Source organism: Oncorhynchus mykiss, chromosome 3, assembly GCF_057628025.1.
Source record: "Oncorhynchus mykiss isolate SJ-2025 chromosome 3, ASM5762802v1, whole genome shotgun sequence".
In the NCBI taxonomy this organism is placed as follows: Eukaryota; Metazoa; Chordata; class Actinopteri; order Salmoniformes; family Salmonidae; genus Oncorhynchus; species Oncorhynchus mykiss.
Window position 1 is genome coordinate 31,718,932 of NC_143024.1, and position 17,645 is coordinate 31,736,576.

At 42.2% G+C, this 17,645-nt stretch overlaps 1 protein-coding gene across 5 annotated transcripts in view; it reads left to right on the forward strand.

Moving 5' to 3' along the window:
* The first annotated feature begins 2,309 nt into the window (after window positions 1-2,309).
* LOC110512801 (growth factor receptor-bound protein 10) overlaps window positions 2,310-17,645 on the forward strand; it is an 85,765-nt gene continuing 70,429 nt past the window's right edge. The window contains exon 1 of one of the 5 annotated variants that reach the window (XM_021592972.3): window positions 2,310-2,551. The gene's annotated coding sequence lies outside the window, so the exon portion shown is untranslated. The remainder of the gene's footprint in view (window positions 2,552-17,645) is intronic. The other 4 variants (XM_021592974.3, XM_090228308.1, XM_090228303.1 and 1 more) reach the window with 4 other exon arrangements.

Sequence of the window (17,645 nt, forward strand, 5' to 3'; positions counted from 1 at the left end):
CCTGAACATCCTTGTAATTAAAAACTTGGGAAGAGCAAATGCAACCATGTTCACATCAGCCTCGGCTCCCAAGATTGGCCAAAGTCTGTGACAGAGGTTATGTTCACATGGGCCTAATGCATGAATAATGTTACAGGGAGGAGATCTGATCCAAAGTGTGACTTGATGTTGTATGTGTACAATGCCCTTTTATATTGTGGGGTGTTTGGCAGGGTCGCACAGTATGGAACCACTGTTGTTCTTTTCACCCAGATACTGCAGGTCCGGGACGGGTCCTTTGTCTTCCCCGCCCCGTCATTAGGCAGGCTCAACTGGGGAAAGTTCCAGACTTATAACCTTTTGCACTACAGCGCAGAGAGCATCATGAAGAACAAGGAACACACCAGGCAGGTCCGAGATACTGTTGTAAAGAAGTTTAAAGCCGGATTTGGTTACAAAAAGATTTCCCAAGCTTTAAACATCCCAAGGAGCACTGTGCAAGCGATAATATTGAAATGGAAGGAGTATCAGACCACTGCAAATCTACCAAGACCTGGCCGTCCCTCTAAACTTTCAGCTCATACAAGGAGAAGACTGATCAGAGATGCAGCCAAGAGGCCCATGATCACTCTGGATGAACTGCAGAGATCTACAGCTGAGGTGGGAGACTCTGTCCATAGGACAACAATCAGTCGTATATTGCACAAATCTGGTCTTTATGGAAGAGTGGCAAGAAGAAAGCCATTTCTTAAAGATAGCCATTTCTTAAAGATATCCATAAAAAGTGTCGTTTAAAGTTTGCCACAAGCCACCTGGGAGACACACCAAACATGTGGAAGAAGGTGCTCTGGTCAGATGAAACCAAAATGTAACTTTCTGGCAACAATGCAAAACGTTATGTTTGGCGTAAAAGCAACACAGCTGAACACACCATCCCCACTGTCAAACATGGTGGTGGCAGCATCATGGTTTGGGCCTGCTTTTCTTCAGCAGGGACAGGGAAGGTGGTTAAAATTGATGGGAAGATGGATGGAGCCAAATACAGGACCATTCTGGAAGGAAACCTGATGGAATCTGCAAAAGACCTGAGACTGGGACGGAGATTTGTCTTCCAACAAGACAATGATCCAAAACATAAAGCAAAATCTACAATGGAATGGTTCAAAAATAAACATATCCAGGTGTTAGAATGGCCAAGTCAAAGTCCAGACCTGAATCCAATCGAGAATCTGTGGAAAGAACTGAAAACTGCTGTTCACAAATGCTCTCCATCCAACCTCACTGAGCTCGAGCTGTTTTGCAAGGAGGAATGGGAAAACATTTCAGTCTCTCGATGTGCAAAACTGATAGAGACATACCCCAAGCGACTTACAGCTGTAATCGCAGCAAAAGGTGGCGCTACAAAGTATTAACTTAAGGGGGCTGAATAATTTTGCACGCCCAATTTTTCAGTTTTTGATTTGTTAAAAGTTTGAAATATCCAATAAATGTCGTTCCACTTCATGATTGTGTCCCACTTGTTGTTGATTCTTCACAAAAAAATACAGTTTTATATCTTCATGTTTGAAGCCTGAAATGTGGCAAAAGGTCGCAAAGTTCAAGGGGGCCGAATACTTTCGCAAGGCACTGTATATACACTGTGGTAAAGATGTGCAAATGGTTAAAGTACATAAGGGAAAATAAATAAACATAAATATAAGTTGTATTTACAATGGTGTTTGTTCTTTACTGGTTGCCCTTTTCTTGTGGCAACAGGTCACAAATCTTGCTGCTGTGATGGCACACTGGTATTTCCCCAGTAGATATGGGAGTTTATCAAAATCAGGTTTGTTTTCAAATTCTTTGTGGATCTGTGTAATCTGAGGGAAATATGTGTCTCTAATGTGGTCATGAGGTTAGGAAGTGCAGCTCAGTTCCTCCTCATTTTGTGGTCAGTGTGCACAGCCTGCCTTCTCTTGAAAGCCAGGCCTCTCTACGGCGGCCTTTCTCAATAGCATGCTATTGACAAACTCACTGAGTCTGTACATAGTCAAAGCTTTCCTTACGTTTGGGTCAGTCACAGTGGTCAGGTATTCTGCCACTGTGTACTCTGTTAATCTGTACTTTAAAAAAAAAACTGCACTGTTGTTTACTGGTTTATAAGTAAGCATTTCTCTGTACCGTCTACACCTGTTGTATTCGGCGCATGTTAATTTTTTCCAATGTGTCAAGTAATTATCTTTTTGTTTTCTCATGATTTGTTTGTGTTTGTGAACAGTGTGCCAGGACAAGCTCTCTCTCTCTCTCTCTGTCCAGTTGATGAGTCTACTGAATTTTCCTCTCGAACTCAGAGACATGAGGCGATGTGGGCGGAGTCAGCCGAGAGGGGAGGGAGGAGTTGTTTCGTGTGTGTTGAGGAGTCAGCTGAGAAATACACTGCTAGCTGCTTGTCCTCATCGGGAATGTTGACCACTGGAGCGTCTTGAGCAAGAAAAGCAAAGCTGTTGCGCTAGCAACAGTCTTCCCATCCCATCCCAAGTGCAACGCTGTCTGATTGCTCTTGTTTGATTTGCTACAGAGGCCTGTCAATAAGGTGAGTGTATTATTCCAATATCAAGGGAGTCTTGTGTTATTTGAAATATGGTGTAATTGTATGCATCTTTCTTGACTTTCTAGAGCACAGCAAGCAAAGTTTAGTGTAGCTAGCTGGCTAGTGCCTCTGGATGTAAACTGCTGTCGGTGAGACTGGAACATAGCGCAGCGTGGCTAGTAGCGTGAGGCTCTGTCTTTCACGAAAGTGTGAGGAGGGTTTGGATGTGGATAGCTGTTAGGACTTGTTTTGTAAATTAGTGTAATTTGTTGTCTAAAACATAGGGTAACATTGTTCATCACAAATGTGACAGTTACTAAATAACCTGAGCTTAATATAGCCACATGTCTACCAAGCGCTATCGGGACTGCATGCAGGCAGATAAACTGTGTTCGTGTAGGGACAAGGTTGGAAGAATTATGATCTCCTGTATTGGGGCAACTAAAGCTTACTAAACTACTATAGTTGGGTAGTTAAAAGTACCAATCCAGAGGGGTATCAATAAGTTATCCAGCTAACTTTGATTAAAACGAAACTAACTATTGATTTTCTGGTTCATTAAGAAATGTGTTTTTGGTTGCTGAGTCAATTAGACCATGCCCATTTCAAGCGTATCTTTAAAAAATATATATATATTCAGAATATTTAGCCAATTAAGTTAGCTGGCTCATTGATCCTGTTTTGTAGTATACCCCTCTGATAGGCCTCAATATATAAACGATTTTGCGTGTCGTCTCGGCTTTCTGACTGTTTACTGTGCTGGCTTGTTTACAGATATTGCAATAGCTGCTTACTATCCAACTACCAACCAGGCGCAGGCCCTGCCTGTCCTACCCGCAGTAGCCTGCCTATACGTCCTACCATTTTCACCGGTCCGGTTAGTCTTATCCCATGGCTTCATTTGCTTTGGGGGTGGGGTGAAAGGCGTTTTTCCAGGCAACTCGTGTACAGAACCTTGGATGGTGGTTGGCTTCTACAACCCCTTTCTATACAGTATACTTATAGTAGGCTTATTCAGAGGCTAAGTATTTCAAATCTAACTGGATGGGACATCAGGGATGGATTTTGGCAGGAATGTTATAAAATAAAACGAATGTTATGCTGTAGATGTGATATGTGATCATATTAGGAATCCAAAATAACATATTTGTTTGACTTAATGCTGATTCAGCAGAATTACCCAGCAGTGTACAGCTCATCTACAGCTCATCTAAGAACTGTAGTTGGTGAGAACCATAAGAATATATAGATTAATCATAATGGCATAGTATGTTTAGGGAACAGTCCCTATCCCCTTCCACTAAACTACATTTTTATTATACCTTTAAAAATGCCATTACTAATGTAGGCCTACTATGTAACATGTTAATACAACATTCTTACTACTTGTGTAATTACAGCATCACTACACTGGTATAACAGCAACTTAATAGAAATTGTTACTAATATAAAGTGTTACCAACTCGTTTTAAATTCACACCCTCTGCTACAATCTAGCTATTTCAAGTCTGTGTTCTGTAAGCGACTGACATGATGGGGCATGAGTTTAGGAGGCCGAAGACAGACAGCTAGCTCAGAGCTGCTGAGCTCACATATTTTACATATGCAACCTGTCTTGACATTGGCGGTTCAAGTCTCTTCTCTGGAAGAGAACAAATGGCTTTGTTGTGTCATATCCTATTGGCATTTCATTTGTTCTACCAATCTATTCCATTCATCATACAAGCCGTTCATTCAGTGAATGTAGGCAGGCCTATTAGCTTGTTGGTTTAGTTTATTATCGGGATGGAAAGTGAAAGGGATAGGCCAAGTTCACTCAAATGACAAATTCCCTTGTTGAGAGCTGTCCAAACTTTCAATCTGAAGAGGCCTTGCAGACATATAAATTGTACTTCCACATACACTTTATATTATTATTATGTTCTCTGTCATAGTGGTGATCTCTCTCACCCAGGCCCTAGCATTCCATTCGGCCTTGCGCCAGTTTGCAGTCGTATAACACTCGCTATTCAGTGCCAATACCCCCTTATTGATGGCTGGTCATGGCACTTTTTCCTGAAGTCTGGGATGCAGAGTCAGAGTTTTGGCCTAAATCAATGACACCAATTACTAGGTTATGTCCTATTATTGCCCAAGTTATTTGTCTCATCAGTTATGAGCACAGCTGATGTTGACACACCTCCTGTATTCTGTCTTAATAAATTAGAGTAACTCATTTGAAACAGAATTTTGGTCTGTGGGTGTGGCGGTAGGTGCTGTTTGGAAACAGGTAGCTGAATCATGAAAAAAAACTGGACATTATAGGCTAGGCCTGCTTCTCTTGTGTCGATAGGTGTCAATGGTTGTACAAAGCAATAAAATACTTCCGAAGAACCCCAAGGCTTGTAGATGAAAAAAGTTGTAATGCCTTTGTTAGATTACTTGGCAGCAGGACAAGATGAAAAAGCTTTGCAGGCAGCTAGAGAAGCCTTAGTTTGTCTGTGTCACTTACCTTTCATTTAAATGTAATCATTTTTTATCTAGCTACCTCAGTTATAGCTAAGTAATTACATTCTGCTTACTAAAGTAGTCTGTAATTGATTTACAGAAGGGCAACTTAATATATTTTAGCTTACTGGTCCTATAAATACTTGCCATCATCCACCCATGATTACCCAGAAGGCAGAATGATGCAATGATTGTCTAACCAACCAACCACAGCACGGTGGATTCAATTTCTCAATGTCTGGAGCTGGTCCAAATCTGTTTGAAACCTGAGAAGCAGGAATGCTGTATTTTCTAAAGCAGGTAACTGAACACCCCTGCTAGTTTGTTTGTGTGCAGGAAGAACAGAGAGAGTGGTGCAGAATGATGGCGATGTTCCAGAAAATGTCACTCAGCCTCTACGAGCTGGAATCTGTGCTGTAAAATCTAAAACAAACCAGGGTTAGTGGGCTTGGTGAGATGTATTCATGAAAACAAAAAGGATTTTGAGTGACATTCTTTCCCGGTGAAACTTCAGAACAATAGAGGCATTTTGTGCTCTTGAATTTTATCGCTGTGCCTGGACATCATTAGCATTCTCTTCTCAGAGTTTAATGGTTCATTTGGATGTATCTGTACATCGTTTCTCATATTATCAGTACATATTTCACCAAACCTATAAGTGATGAGCACTTGGAGAAATCTATTTCAATGATTTATAACATACAGTATGTAGGGCCCTATAAAATATGGGTTGCGGACAATGCGAATGGAATCACAGAATACAGATATTAAAACGGAATTCAACAATATACATTTTTTGTTGAACTTCGTAGGAAATCAACTAAATGTATTTAACCTATTGGAAAATGCATTAATTTACTCAAGTTAATCATAAATGAACAAAATGCATACGTAGCAAGGTTTCCATCCAGTTGGAACAGATTTTCATGCAAATATTCTAAAATAAAAACATGTGCATTTTCCCACCAGAGATGGGTTTCCATCAAATTGAACTGTTAGCTGGCAGATACAGTGTGGGTAGTTAGGTTAGAATGACATTTAGGGCAAAATATCATTTTGTATTTGTCAAACGGCAACCAAGCATCAAGCTCATCAGCCTAATAAACTGTATGCTTTCCCAAGTCATAGTGGGAGGACCACATAACATATCATCACGTGACTCCCAAGTTTTCTTCGATATGATGGTGATTATAGCAATAAAGATGTTTCCACCACCATTTCTCGCATAATACATTTTACCGACACAAAAAGTTCCCATATTGTCTAGTGTATTTTGCTTTGTCAACATTTGGAAAGTTTAAAAACAAATGTGCTTTTTCCATCAGGTCTGTTTATCCGACATGTACTCTACTCACATAAAAAGGTTGGATAGAAACCTGGTTAGTGACTTGTGCTTTGCTGCAACTTTCTGAAATGGCACAGGAATGCCCCTGTCTGTGTGTGTGCGATATGTCCATTTGTCTAGTCTACACTTTGTGTAGCTGTTAGCAATAATGCTAATGATAGTCAGTAGATGGAAAGGCTTTCCCGAAAACGTTATCAGTTAAATGTTAACTACAAAGCCTACGCCCACCTGGCAGAATGATATCATGATTATTTGCATCAATCCAGCTGCCATTTCTTTTGCAAACTGCTTTGTTTTGTAAAATCAAAATCACACAAGCGCAACAGCAATACCGCTAACCAAACAATGGTCTCTGTCTGGTGTGCACTTGAATTAAAGGGTAACTACACACAATATTCTACATTTCTTAGACTTTTCCCAGACCTCCAAAGTGGTCTCCTGATGTGATGTAGCCCTTTACACCCGTACTGTATACAGGTTGAAAATGGCAGATTTGGGCACTGATGAACACCTACATTTGAACGCAGTGGCTGTACAGTAACAAGCTATACATGATCGCAATGGTTTGCTGCAATTCTACACATAATCTGCAGCCAATTCCCATGAGTGTAAAGGGTTTAGCATTGTTGTGGACTTAGAACATCCTATTTTGTGGTGATTTTGAGAGTGAAAACCTTTTTGTTGTTGTTGGAAAAACCGAAACCTGGAAAAACAAAACTGAGAAATGTTTATTTGGGGGAAAAACGAAATGCAATTGGGCACAAAATACACCAGATGTTATAAGGCCCTACTATCATAGGGATAGGGGGTTTCTGGTCAAATTAAGTTTGTTATGGGGGGGGTTTGTGTTGAAAATTACTAAGACCATAGATACAGCAAGCCTATTCCTCCTTTTCTCTTCTAGCCTCATGAAGCCTAAATTCCCTATTGTTATACCATGTTTATTACATAACTCAATGTAGGCTATTCAATGTTAGTTAGAAACTCTCATATGTCCAGATGATCAGTCTGATCCATTGTACAGTAGCCTAAATAATCATTTATTCTATTTACACTTCTTGATCTTATTTAAACTTTTTGAATAACACGTCCCTTAGATGAAAGCTTGAGTTCTTAGTTGAATAAAAACTAAAATAGCCTAGCCATAGCCCACCCTGGCAGCAGGCTTGTGCACAAACATAACATCTCCCTCCCGTCCAAGCCATTCATTATGCACATTGCATAAGGTCATTTCTCCCAGCCGGCCCAATGAAATCCTCATCCAATTAGCGATTGTCCATGTCTCCCAAAGCCTTTCTCAGACTTCTGCTGTTCAAGCCCTCCACGATGACATCAGGCTCTCTCTTATAACCTTCTTTACGCTGCTGGCCCGAAATAATGAAGCTGCCATTTAATGAAGAATCAACATGTGAAACAAGCACATCTACTGAGGTGTGACAACAATCTGAACCATCCACTGATAAAATAGTCAGCCATGACAGAGATGGCAGTGTTCATTTGGAACTCGGTCCAGTAAATTAAAACCTGTGCTGTACTACAGACAGTCAGAAGAAACTTATTGGAGAAGTAGGTACTTATTTATGCTCTTCAGTCTTTTCCTATGCATTCATTTGCTTATTGAATGTCTAATTACTTCAAACTACTACATTCTTCAACTATGCTCAATTGCTTGTATTGTCTATGGATTACTGTGTAATTGCTATTGGATTACTGTGTATTGTGCAATTTTACAGATTTAAAGGGAGGATTTACTCCTCTCAGGACCCGTATCTTATCAAGTTGTGGAATCTGGCTGGATTTTCTTATCTAGTCTACCATGCACAACAAATGAAATGTTCCAAAAATACTTGCATTCCAATAGTTATCATCCCTTCAAGACACGTCTCTCAGCAAACTGCAAACTGTTTTCTTAGTTCATTTGACATATCCTTTGAGTGCTTCTACCTTAAAAACAGGCTACATTGTCACCTTACTGTAGAGAGGCAGGCAGTCCCAAACCAAAATCTTCCTTAAATGATGAATTTTGCATGACGGTGCGCCTTCCAGCGACATTGGACTGCTCTGTTCTGGCTTGACTTCAGATTTCTAAATGGAGTTCCATGTACAGCTTGAAATACTGCTGGAAAATACAAGGCTACATCTCTTCTTCAGTTGTTTGCGCCTAAACCTCTTGTCATTTGCCCTGATCAATGTGGACATGATGATGTAGGTTAGTTATAAGACAGATGCCCAGGAACCCTAAAGAACAGCATCTTGTACGCTGTCTGGCGCTTCCTACCATTGCAGCAGTCTCCTCAATCCTGAGTCTGTGCATGTGAGTGTCAGTTGGATGTTACATATGTCATTTAGGTGTGAGAATGAAACAATGGGGTTTTGGGAGGGAGGAGGTATGTTCAGTTGAGATTCACACGCTGCTCTTGCAACCGTCACTGCTTGGAGGCAGGGCATTTTTTAAAACTGTGTGAGCTCTTGTTGGCGTTTGGATGGGTCATAATGTGGCCCTTAATAGGGCTGGCACAATTACCATGTAATAGTGTAACTGACGATTATGGATGAAGACCTTCACAAAAATAAAATAATAGTCATAACCGTTTAAATTATTATTATTATTACAGTGCATTTGGAAAGAATTCAGTATTCAGATCCCTTGACTTTGAATAAAAACGGAAATATCACATTTTATTTAAGTATTCAGACCCTTTACTCAGTACTTTGTTGAAGCACCTTTGGCAGCGATTACAGCCTCTGGTCTTCTTGGGTATGACGCTACAATCTGGGGAATTTCTCCCATTCTTCTCCGCAGATACTCTCATGCTCTGTCAGGTTGGATGGGTAGTGTCGCTGCACAGCTATTTTCAGGTCTCTCCAGGGATGTCTGATCGGGTTCAAGTCCGGGCTCGGGCTGGGCCACTCAAGGACATTGAGACTTGCGGTTGTTGACCTGTTGGAAGGTGAACCTTTTCACCAGTCTGTGGTCCTGAGCGCTCTGGAGCAGGTTTTCATGAAGAATCTCTCTGTACTTTGCTCCATTCATCTTTCCTTCGATCCTGACTAGTCTCCCAGTCCCTGCTGCAGAAAAACAGCATGATGCTGCCACCACCATTCTTCACCGTAGGGATGGTGCCAGGTTTCTTTCAGGCGTGATGCTTGGCATTCAGGCCAAAGAGTTCAATCTTGGTTTCATCAGACCAGAGAATCTTGTTCCTCATGGTCTGAGTCATTTAGGTGCTTTTTGGAAAACTCAAAGCGGGCTGTCATGTGACATGTGCCTTTACTGTGCCTTTACTGAGGAGTGGCTTCCGTCTACCATCTGGAAGCTACTCCCTTCTCCACAGAGAAACTCTGGAGCTCTTTCAGAGTGACTATTGGGTTCTTGGTCACCTCCCTGACCAAGGCCATCTCCTCCGGTTGCTTAGTTTGGCCGGGCTGCCAGCTTGGTGGTTCCAAAATGATGGAGGCCACTGTGTTCTTGGGGATCTTCAATGCTGCCGACAATTTTTGGCGTCCTTCCCCTCGACACAATCCTGTCTCAGAGCTCTGCGGACAGTCCCTTTGACCTCATGGCTTGGATTTTGCTCTGACATGCACAGTCAACTGTGGGACTTAATATAGACCGGTGTGTGTCTTTCCATGTCCAATCAATTGATTCTACCACAGGTGGACTCCAAGTTGTAGAAACATCTCAAGGATGATCAAGGGAAACAGGATGCACCTGAGCTCAATTTCGAGTCTCATAGTAAAGTATCTGAATACTTATGTAAATAAGGTATTTCTGTTTTTATTTGTAATAAATTTGCAAAAATGTCTAAAAACCTGTTTTCCCTTTGTCCTTCAAATAAAATAAAATCAAAAGTTATTTGTCACTTGCGCCGAATACAACATGTGTAGACCTTACCGTGAAATGCTTACTTACAAGTTCTTAACCAACAGTGCAGTTTAAGAAAGAGTTAAGAAAATATTGACCAAATAAACTAAAGTAAAAAATTATAAAAAGTAACACAATAAAATAACAATAACAAGGCTATATATATATAGGGGGTACCGGTACTGAGTCGATGTGCGGGGGTACAGGTTAGTCGAGGTAATTTGTACATGTAGGTAGGGGTGAAGGGACTATGCATAAATAAATAACAGTGAGTCGCAGCAGTGTACAAAACAAATGGGGGGGGGGGGGGCATGTCAATGTAAATAGTCCAGTGGCCATTTGATTAATTATTCAGCAGACTTATGGCTTGGGGGTGGAAGCTGTTAAGGAGCCTTTTTGACCTAGACTTGGCACTCCGGTACCGCTTGCCGTGCGGTAGCAGAGAAAACAGTCTATGACTTCGGTGACTGGAGTCTCTGACAATTTTTGGGGTTTTCCTCTGACACCGCCTGGTATATACAGTGCCTTGCGAAAGTATTCGGCCCCCTTGAGCTTTGCGACCTTTTGCCACATTTCAGGCTTCAAACATAAAGATATAAAACTGTATTTTTTTGTGAAGAATCAACAACAAGTGGGACACAATCATGAAGTGGAACGACATTTATTGGATATTTCAAACTTTTTTAACAAATCAAAAACTGAAAAATTGGGCGTGCAAAATTATTCAGCCCCCTTAAGTTAATACTTTGTAGCGCCACCTTTTGCTGCGATTCCAGCTGTAAGTCGCTTGGGGTATGTCTCTATCAGTTTTGCACATCGAGAGACTGACATTTTTTCCCATTCCTCCTTGCAAAACAGCTCGAGCTCAGTGAGGTTGGATGGAGAGCATTTGTGAACAGCAGTTTTCAGTTCTTTCCACAGATTCTCGATTGGATTCAGGTCTGGACTTTGACTTGGCCATTCTAACACCTGGATATGTTTATTTTTGAACCATTCCATTGTAGATTTTGCTTTATGTTTTGGATCATTGTCTTGTTGGAAGACAAATCTCCATCCCAGTCTCAGGTCTTTTGCAGACTCCATCAGGTTTTCTTCCAGAATGGTCCTGTATTTGGCTCCATCCATCTTCCCATCAATTTTAACCATCTTCCCTGTCCCTGTCTTGTTGATTCTTCACAAAAAAATACAGTTTTATATATTTATGTTTGAAGCCTGAAATGTGGCAAAAGGTTGCAAAGTTCAAAGGGGCCGAATACTTTCGCAAGGCACTGTAGGTCCTGGATGGCAGGAAACTTGGCCTGGATGGCAGGAAACTTGGTGTATTGGGCCATACGCACTACCCATTGTAGCACCTTGCGGTCAGATGCCGAGCAGTTGCCATACCAGGCGGTGATGCATCCGGTCAGGATGCTCTCGGTGGTGCAGCTGTAGAACTTTTTGAGGATCTGGGATCCATGCCAAGTCTTTTCAGTCTCCTAAGGGGGAAAATGTGTTGTCATGCCCTCTTAACGACTGTCTTGGTGTGTTTGGATCATGATAGTTCGTTGGTGATGTAGACACGAAGGAACTTGAAACTCTCGACCCGCTCCACTACAGCCATGTTGATGTTAGTGGGGGCCTGTTCGGCCCGCCTTTTCCTGTAGTCCACGATCAGCTCCTTTGTCTTGCTCACATTAAGGGAGAGGTTGTTGTCCTGGCACCACTCTGCCAGGTCTCTGACCTCCTCCCTATAGGCTGTTTCATCGTTGTCGGTGACCACTGTTGTGTCGTCAGCAAACTTAATGATGGTGTTGGAGTCGTGTTTGGCCACGCAGTCTTGGGTGAACAGGGAGTTTGGGAAGGGGACTAAGTACACACCCCTGAGGGGCTCTGGCCGCAGTCCCAGCTCCCCTCCCCAGACCCAGCATCTCCAGCCTAGTCCCAGCCCAAGCCCAACCCCTCAAGCCCCAGATTCCCTGTAGCTTTAGCCCAGCTCCCCTCCCAGGCAGCTCAGTTCCCCAGCCCCAGCTCTCTTCCAGCCCAGCTCCAGCTCCCGTTTCCCTCATAGCCCAAGCAGCTCAGCTCCACAGCTGAACAGGTCAGAGCTGCACATTCCAATGCCCCGGCCCGCACACTGCCCGAGGGCCTTCTTTCATCACCACTCTTTGGCCTACAAATCAGTGCATACCATTCAGGGCATTGCTCTTTTTTTATCCAATAGCCTACGTGGAAAGAATTTGCTCCCAGCATTCCAGAGGACTGCAGTGAGCTTCATCCAGCGATCATGTGGTGTGGTATGGAGGGGATGATCTGCAAGCAGGCAGGCGGTGTGGCAGGTAGGCAGTGTAGCAGGCTGGCAGTGTGGCAGGCAGTGTAGCAGGCAGGCAGTGTAGTAGGTTGGTATGCAGACAGTAAGGCAGGCAGGCAACGTAACAGCCTGCAAGACCGGGTCTCACCTGCTCAGGTGGAAGCTGGCCTACTTATGCTCTTTAAGGCACAATCTGGGATATATCCTGCTGTTCAATCAGTGGGCTGAAACACAGATTGTGGCTTTAAGGTGGCCAGAATGCAGGGTCGCGTAGTTTACTGTTTGTTCAACATACAGTGAAGCTTTTTGTTTTCTTTGGAGAAACAATGCCACTAGAAGATTGTCACACTCTTGAGGGTTACCACCCAGCATGTGGCTTTCAATGCGTAGTAGTATTAATCCTTTATCCTTTGATGGACCTTGAGGACACCATTATTCTTTGCAATTAAGAACCAAGCCCTATCAGTGGTTGTGCTTGAGCTGTTTTTCAAGACAGAAGGACAGAGTTAGGCTATTTCATATACATTTTTCTTTAAAAAAAGAAGACATGAAAGCAATTAAACTTCAATTGATCTTCAGTTTGATCATAGTCACACTATTTTTGTCCAAATGCTTAGACTGTAAGAGACACCTGTGAGGTGTTTGTATTTTTTCTATTTCAAGTTTACACATCTAGGCCTAAATGCCCATTTCAAAGTTTTCCTCAACGTCCACAGGCCTACCTCACAGATCTCAGGCAGTATGCATAATGCTGTAAATGTACTGGGTAGTAATGACTAGACTGACTTGTGTACGAGTCTGCTGCACAAGTTGCTGTTATGATTCTGGATGGCCAGAACTATAAATAGCCCTACTATTTTGAAGTGTGCCCCAATTTGGAAGGGAGGGGAATGTATAGCCCTGTGAATGCTATGCAGTTGGGCAGTGTCAGGAGAGGTGGGAACACAGACAGGTCCCAGAGAACCCAACCCACCAACTCCATTTACAAGGAAATATTTGGCAGCCGGAGCCATAAGAAGTTTATAGATTTCTGCCTTACCTCAATTATTTGTCCCAAAAAGACGAGGTTAAAAGTTTAGTGTTTCCCACCCACACTGTATCTAATGGAATGTGGGCCTATTCAAGAGAATGTGTTAGCAGTTTTCTACTTCCATGAAGTTTAGGCACTTGTTTAGGACCATGTATATATTTTACATTCAATTTGCTCAAGTATCTATTTTAAACTGTTCTGTTTACCCTATGTTAAGTTCAATCAATCAATCAAATTTATTTTATATAGCCCTTCGTACATCAGCTGATATCTCAAAGTGCTGTACAGAAACCCAGCCTAAAACCCCAAACAGCAAGCAATGCAGGTGAAGAAGCACGGTGGCTAGGAAAAACTCCCTAGAAAGGCCAAAACCTAGGAAGAAACCTAGAGAGGAACCAGGCTATGTGGGGTGGCCAGTCCTCTTCTGGCTGTGCCGGGTGGAGATTATAACAAAACATGGTCAAGATGTTCAAATGTTCATAAATGACCAGCATGGTCGAATAATAATAAGGCAGAATAGTTGAAACTGGAGCAGCAGCACAGTCAGGTGGACTGGGGACAGCAAGGAGTCATCATGTCAGGTATTCCTGGGGCATGGTCCTAGGGCTCAGGTCCTCCGAGAGAGAGAAAGAAAGAGAGAATTAGAGAGAGCATATGTGGGATGGCCAGTCCTCTTCTGGCTGTGCCGGGTGGAGATTATAACAGAACATGGCCAAGATGTTCAAATGTTCATAAATGATCAGCATGGTCGAATAATAATAAGGCAGAACAGTTGAAACTGGAGCAGCAGCACAGCCAGGTGGACTGGGGACAGCAAGGAGTCATCATGTCAGGTAGTCCTGGGGCATGGTCCTAGGGCTCAGGTCCTCCGAGAAAGAGAAAGAGAGAAGGAGAGAATTAGAGAACGCACACTTAGATTCACACAGGACACCGAATAGGACAGGAGAAGTACTCCAGATATAACAAACTGACCCTAGCCCCCCGACACATAAACTACTGCAGCATAAATACTGGAGGCTGAGACAGGAGGGGTCAGGAGACACTGTGGCCCACTCCGAGGACACCCCCGGACAGGGCCAAACAGGAAGGATATAACCCCACCCACTTTGCCAAAGCACAGCCCCCACACCACTAGAGGGATATCTTCAACCACCAACTTACCCTTATGTTATGCATATCATTAGGGTGTTTGTAGTTGATGGAGGCCTTTGTACATATTTTTTTTACCTTGATGTTTGAAGCCTATAGGCTATTTGATACCAGTGTAGGTCTTAATGAAATGATTTGGTGTTCCATTCCTTCATTCAGTCCGTGTTAATGGAAGCAATGATGTTGACGACACTGTTTGTAAATCTGTGCTCGATTAAGACGCTTGTTAACCAAGAGAGATTCCATCATGCATGGAATCACAGCCACTGACTGACCAATCAGTTAGTGTGACGGCTCCTTAACGCCCATCTCTGGTCCCAGCTTGGGCCTTAAAACCAGCAGCGACATGCAAAAGAGGAGATCTCTTCTCTTCAGGGAAATGTTGGTTCACTTTCAATTAGGCTTTACTTTAAATAGCCAGCGCTCATGGTGATCCCAAGCCTAGGCTTTGCCTCTGTTCTGGTGCGAATCACTGCGGGATATTAAAGCTTTCCCCTCACAGTGTAAGCACACATTAAGTTCTTACTGTACTGTACCAGGCAAAGCAAGCCATCCCAACACCGTATGACTGTCAATGTGTGGTTGAAATCTAGAACGTAAAGAATCAGCACACATGAACTTGTAACTGTACCGTAATGACCAAGCAAAGCAAGCCATCCCAGAGCCTGCCACAGTAGGACTACTGCATAGTTCCAATTAGAGGTCGACCGATTACCGATTTAAATCGGCCAATTTGATATATATATATATATATATATTTCTGTAATAATGACAATTACAACAATACTGAATGTACACTTTTATTTGAACTTAATATAATACATCAATAAAATCAATTTAGTCTCAAATAAATAATGAAACATGTTCAATTTGGTTTAAATAATGCAAAAACAAAGGGTTGGAGAGGAAAGTAAAAGTGCAATATGTGCCATGTAATAAAGCTAACGTTTAAGTTCCTTGCTCATAACATATGAAAGCTGGTGGTTCCTTTTAACATGAGTCTTTAATATTCCCAGGTGAGAAGTTTTAGGTTGTAGTTATTATAGGACTATTTCTCTCTATACCATTTGTATTTCATATACCTTTGACTATTGGATGTTCTTATAGGCACTATAGTATTGCCAGCCTAATCTCGGGAGTTGATAGGCTTGAACAGCGCAATGCTTGAAGCACAGCGAAGAGCTGCTGGAAAATGCAGGAAAGTGCTTTTTGAATGAATGCTTACAAGCCTGCTGCTGCCTACCACCGCTCAGTCAGACTGCTCTATCAAATATCAAATCATAGACTTAATTATAATATAATAACACACAGAAATACGAGCCTTAGGTCATTAATATGGTCAAATCTGGAAACTATCATTTCGAAAACAAAGCATTTATTCTTTCAGTGAAATGCGGAATCATTCCGTATTTTATCTAACGGGTGGCATCCCAAAGTGTAAATATTGCTTTTACATTGCAGAACCTTCAATGTTATGTCATAATTATGTAAATAATTAGGCAAATTAATTACGGTCTTTGTTAGGAAGAAATGGTCTTCACACAGTTCGCAACGAGCCAGGCGGCCCAAACTGCTGCATATACCCTGACTCTGCTTGCACAGAACGCAAGAGAAGTGACACAATTTTCCTAGTTAAAATAAATTCATGTTAGCAGGCAATATTAACTAAATATGCAGGTTTAAAAATATTTACTTGTATTGATTTTAAGAAAGGCATGGATGTTTATGGTTAGGTACGCATTGGTGCAACAACAGTGCTTTTTTCGCGAATGCATCATCCGTTTGGCGAAGTAGGCTGTGATTCGATGATAAATTAACAGGCACCACATCGATTACAGTGCCTTGCGAAAGTATTCGGCCCCCTTGAATTTTTTTTTGTGAAGAATCAACAACAAGTGGGACACAATCATGAAGTGGAACGACATTTATTGGATATTTCAAACTTTTTTAACAAATCAAAAACTGAAAAATTGGGCGTGCAAAATGATTCAGCCCCCTTAAGTTAATACTTTGTAGCGCCACCTTTTGCTGCGATTACAGCTGTAAGTCGCTTGGGGTATGTCTCTATCAGTTTTGCACATCGAGAGACTGAAATGTTTTCCCATTCCTCCTTGCAAAACAGCTCGAGCTCAGTGAGGTTGGATGGAGAGCATTTGTGAACAGCAGTTTTCAGTTCTTTCCACAGATTCTCGATTGGATTCAGGTCTGGACTTTGACTTGGCCATTCTAACACCTGGATATGTTTATTTTTGAACCATTCCATTGTAGATTTTGCTTTATGTTTTGGATCATTGTCTTGTTGGAAGACAAATCTCCGTCCCAGTCTCAGGTCTTTTGCAGACTCCATCAGGTTTTCTTCCAGAATGGTCCTGTATTTGGCTCCATCCATCTTCCCATCAATTTTAACCATCTTCCCTGTCCCTGCTGAAGAAAAGCAGGCCCAAACCATGATGCTGCCACCACCATGTTTGACAGTGGGGATGGTGTGTTCAGGGTGATGAGCTGTGTTGCTTTTACGCCAAACATAACGTTTTGCATTGTTGCCAAAAAGTTCAATTTTGGTTTCATCTGACCAGAGCACCTTCTTCCACATGTTTGGTGTGTCTCCCAGGTGGCTTGTGGCAAACTTTAAACAACACTTTTTATGGATATCTTTAAGAAATGGCTTTCTTCTTGCCACTCTTCCATAAAGGCCAGATTTGTGCAATATACGACTGATTGTTGTCCTATGGACAGAGTCTCCCACCTCAGCTGTAGATCTCTGCAGTTCATCCAGAGTGATCATGGGCCTCTTGGCTGCATCTCTGATCAGTCTTGTCCTTGTATGAGCTGAAAGTTTAGAGGGACGGCCAGGTCTTGGTAGATTTGCAGTGGTCTGATACTCCTTCCATTTCAATATTATCGCTTGCACAGTGCTCCTTGGGATGTTTAAAG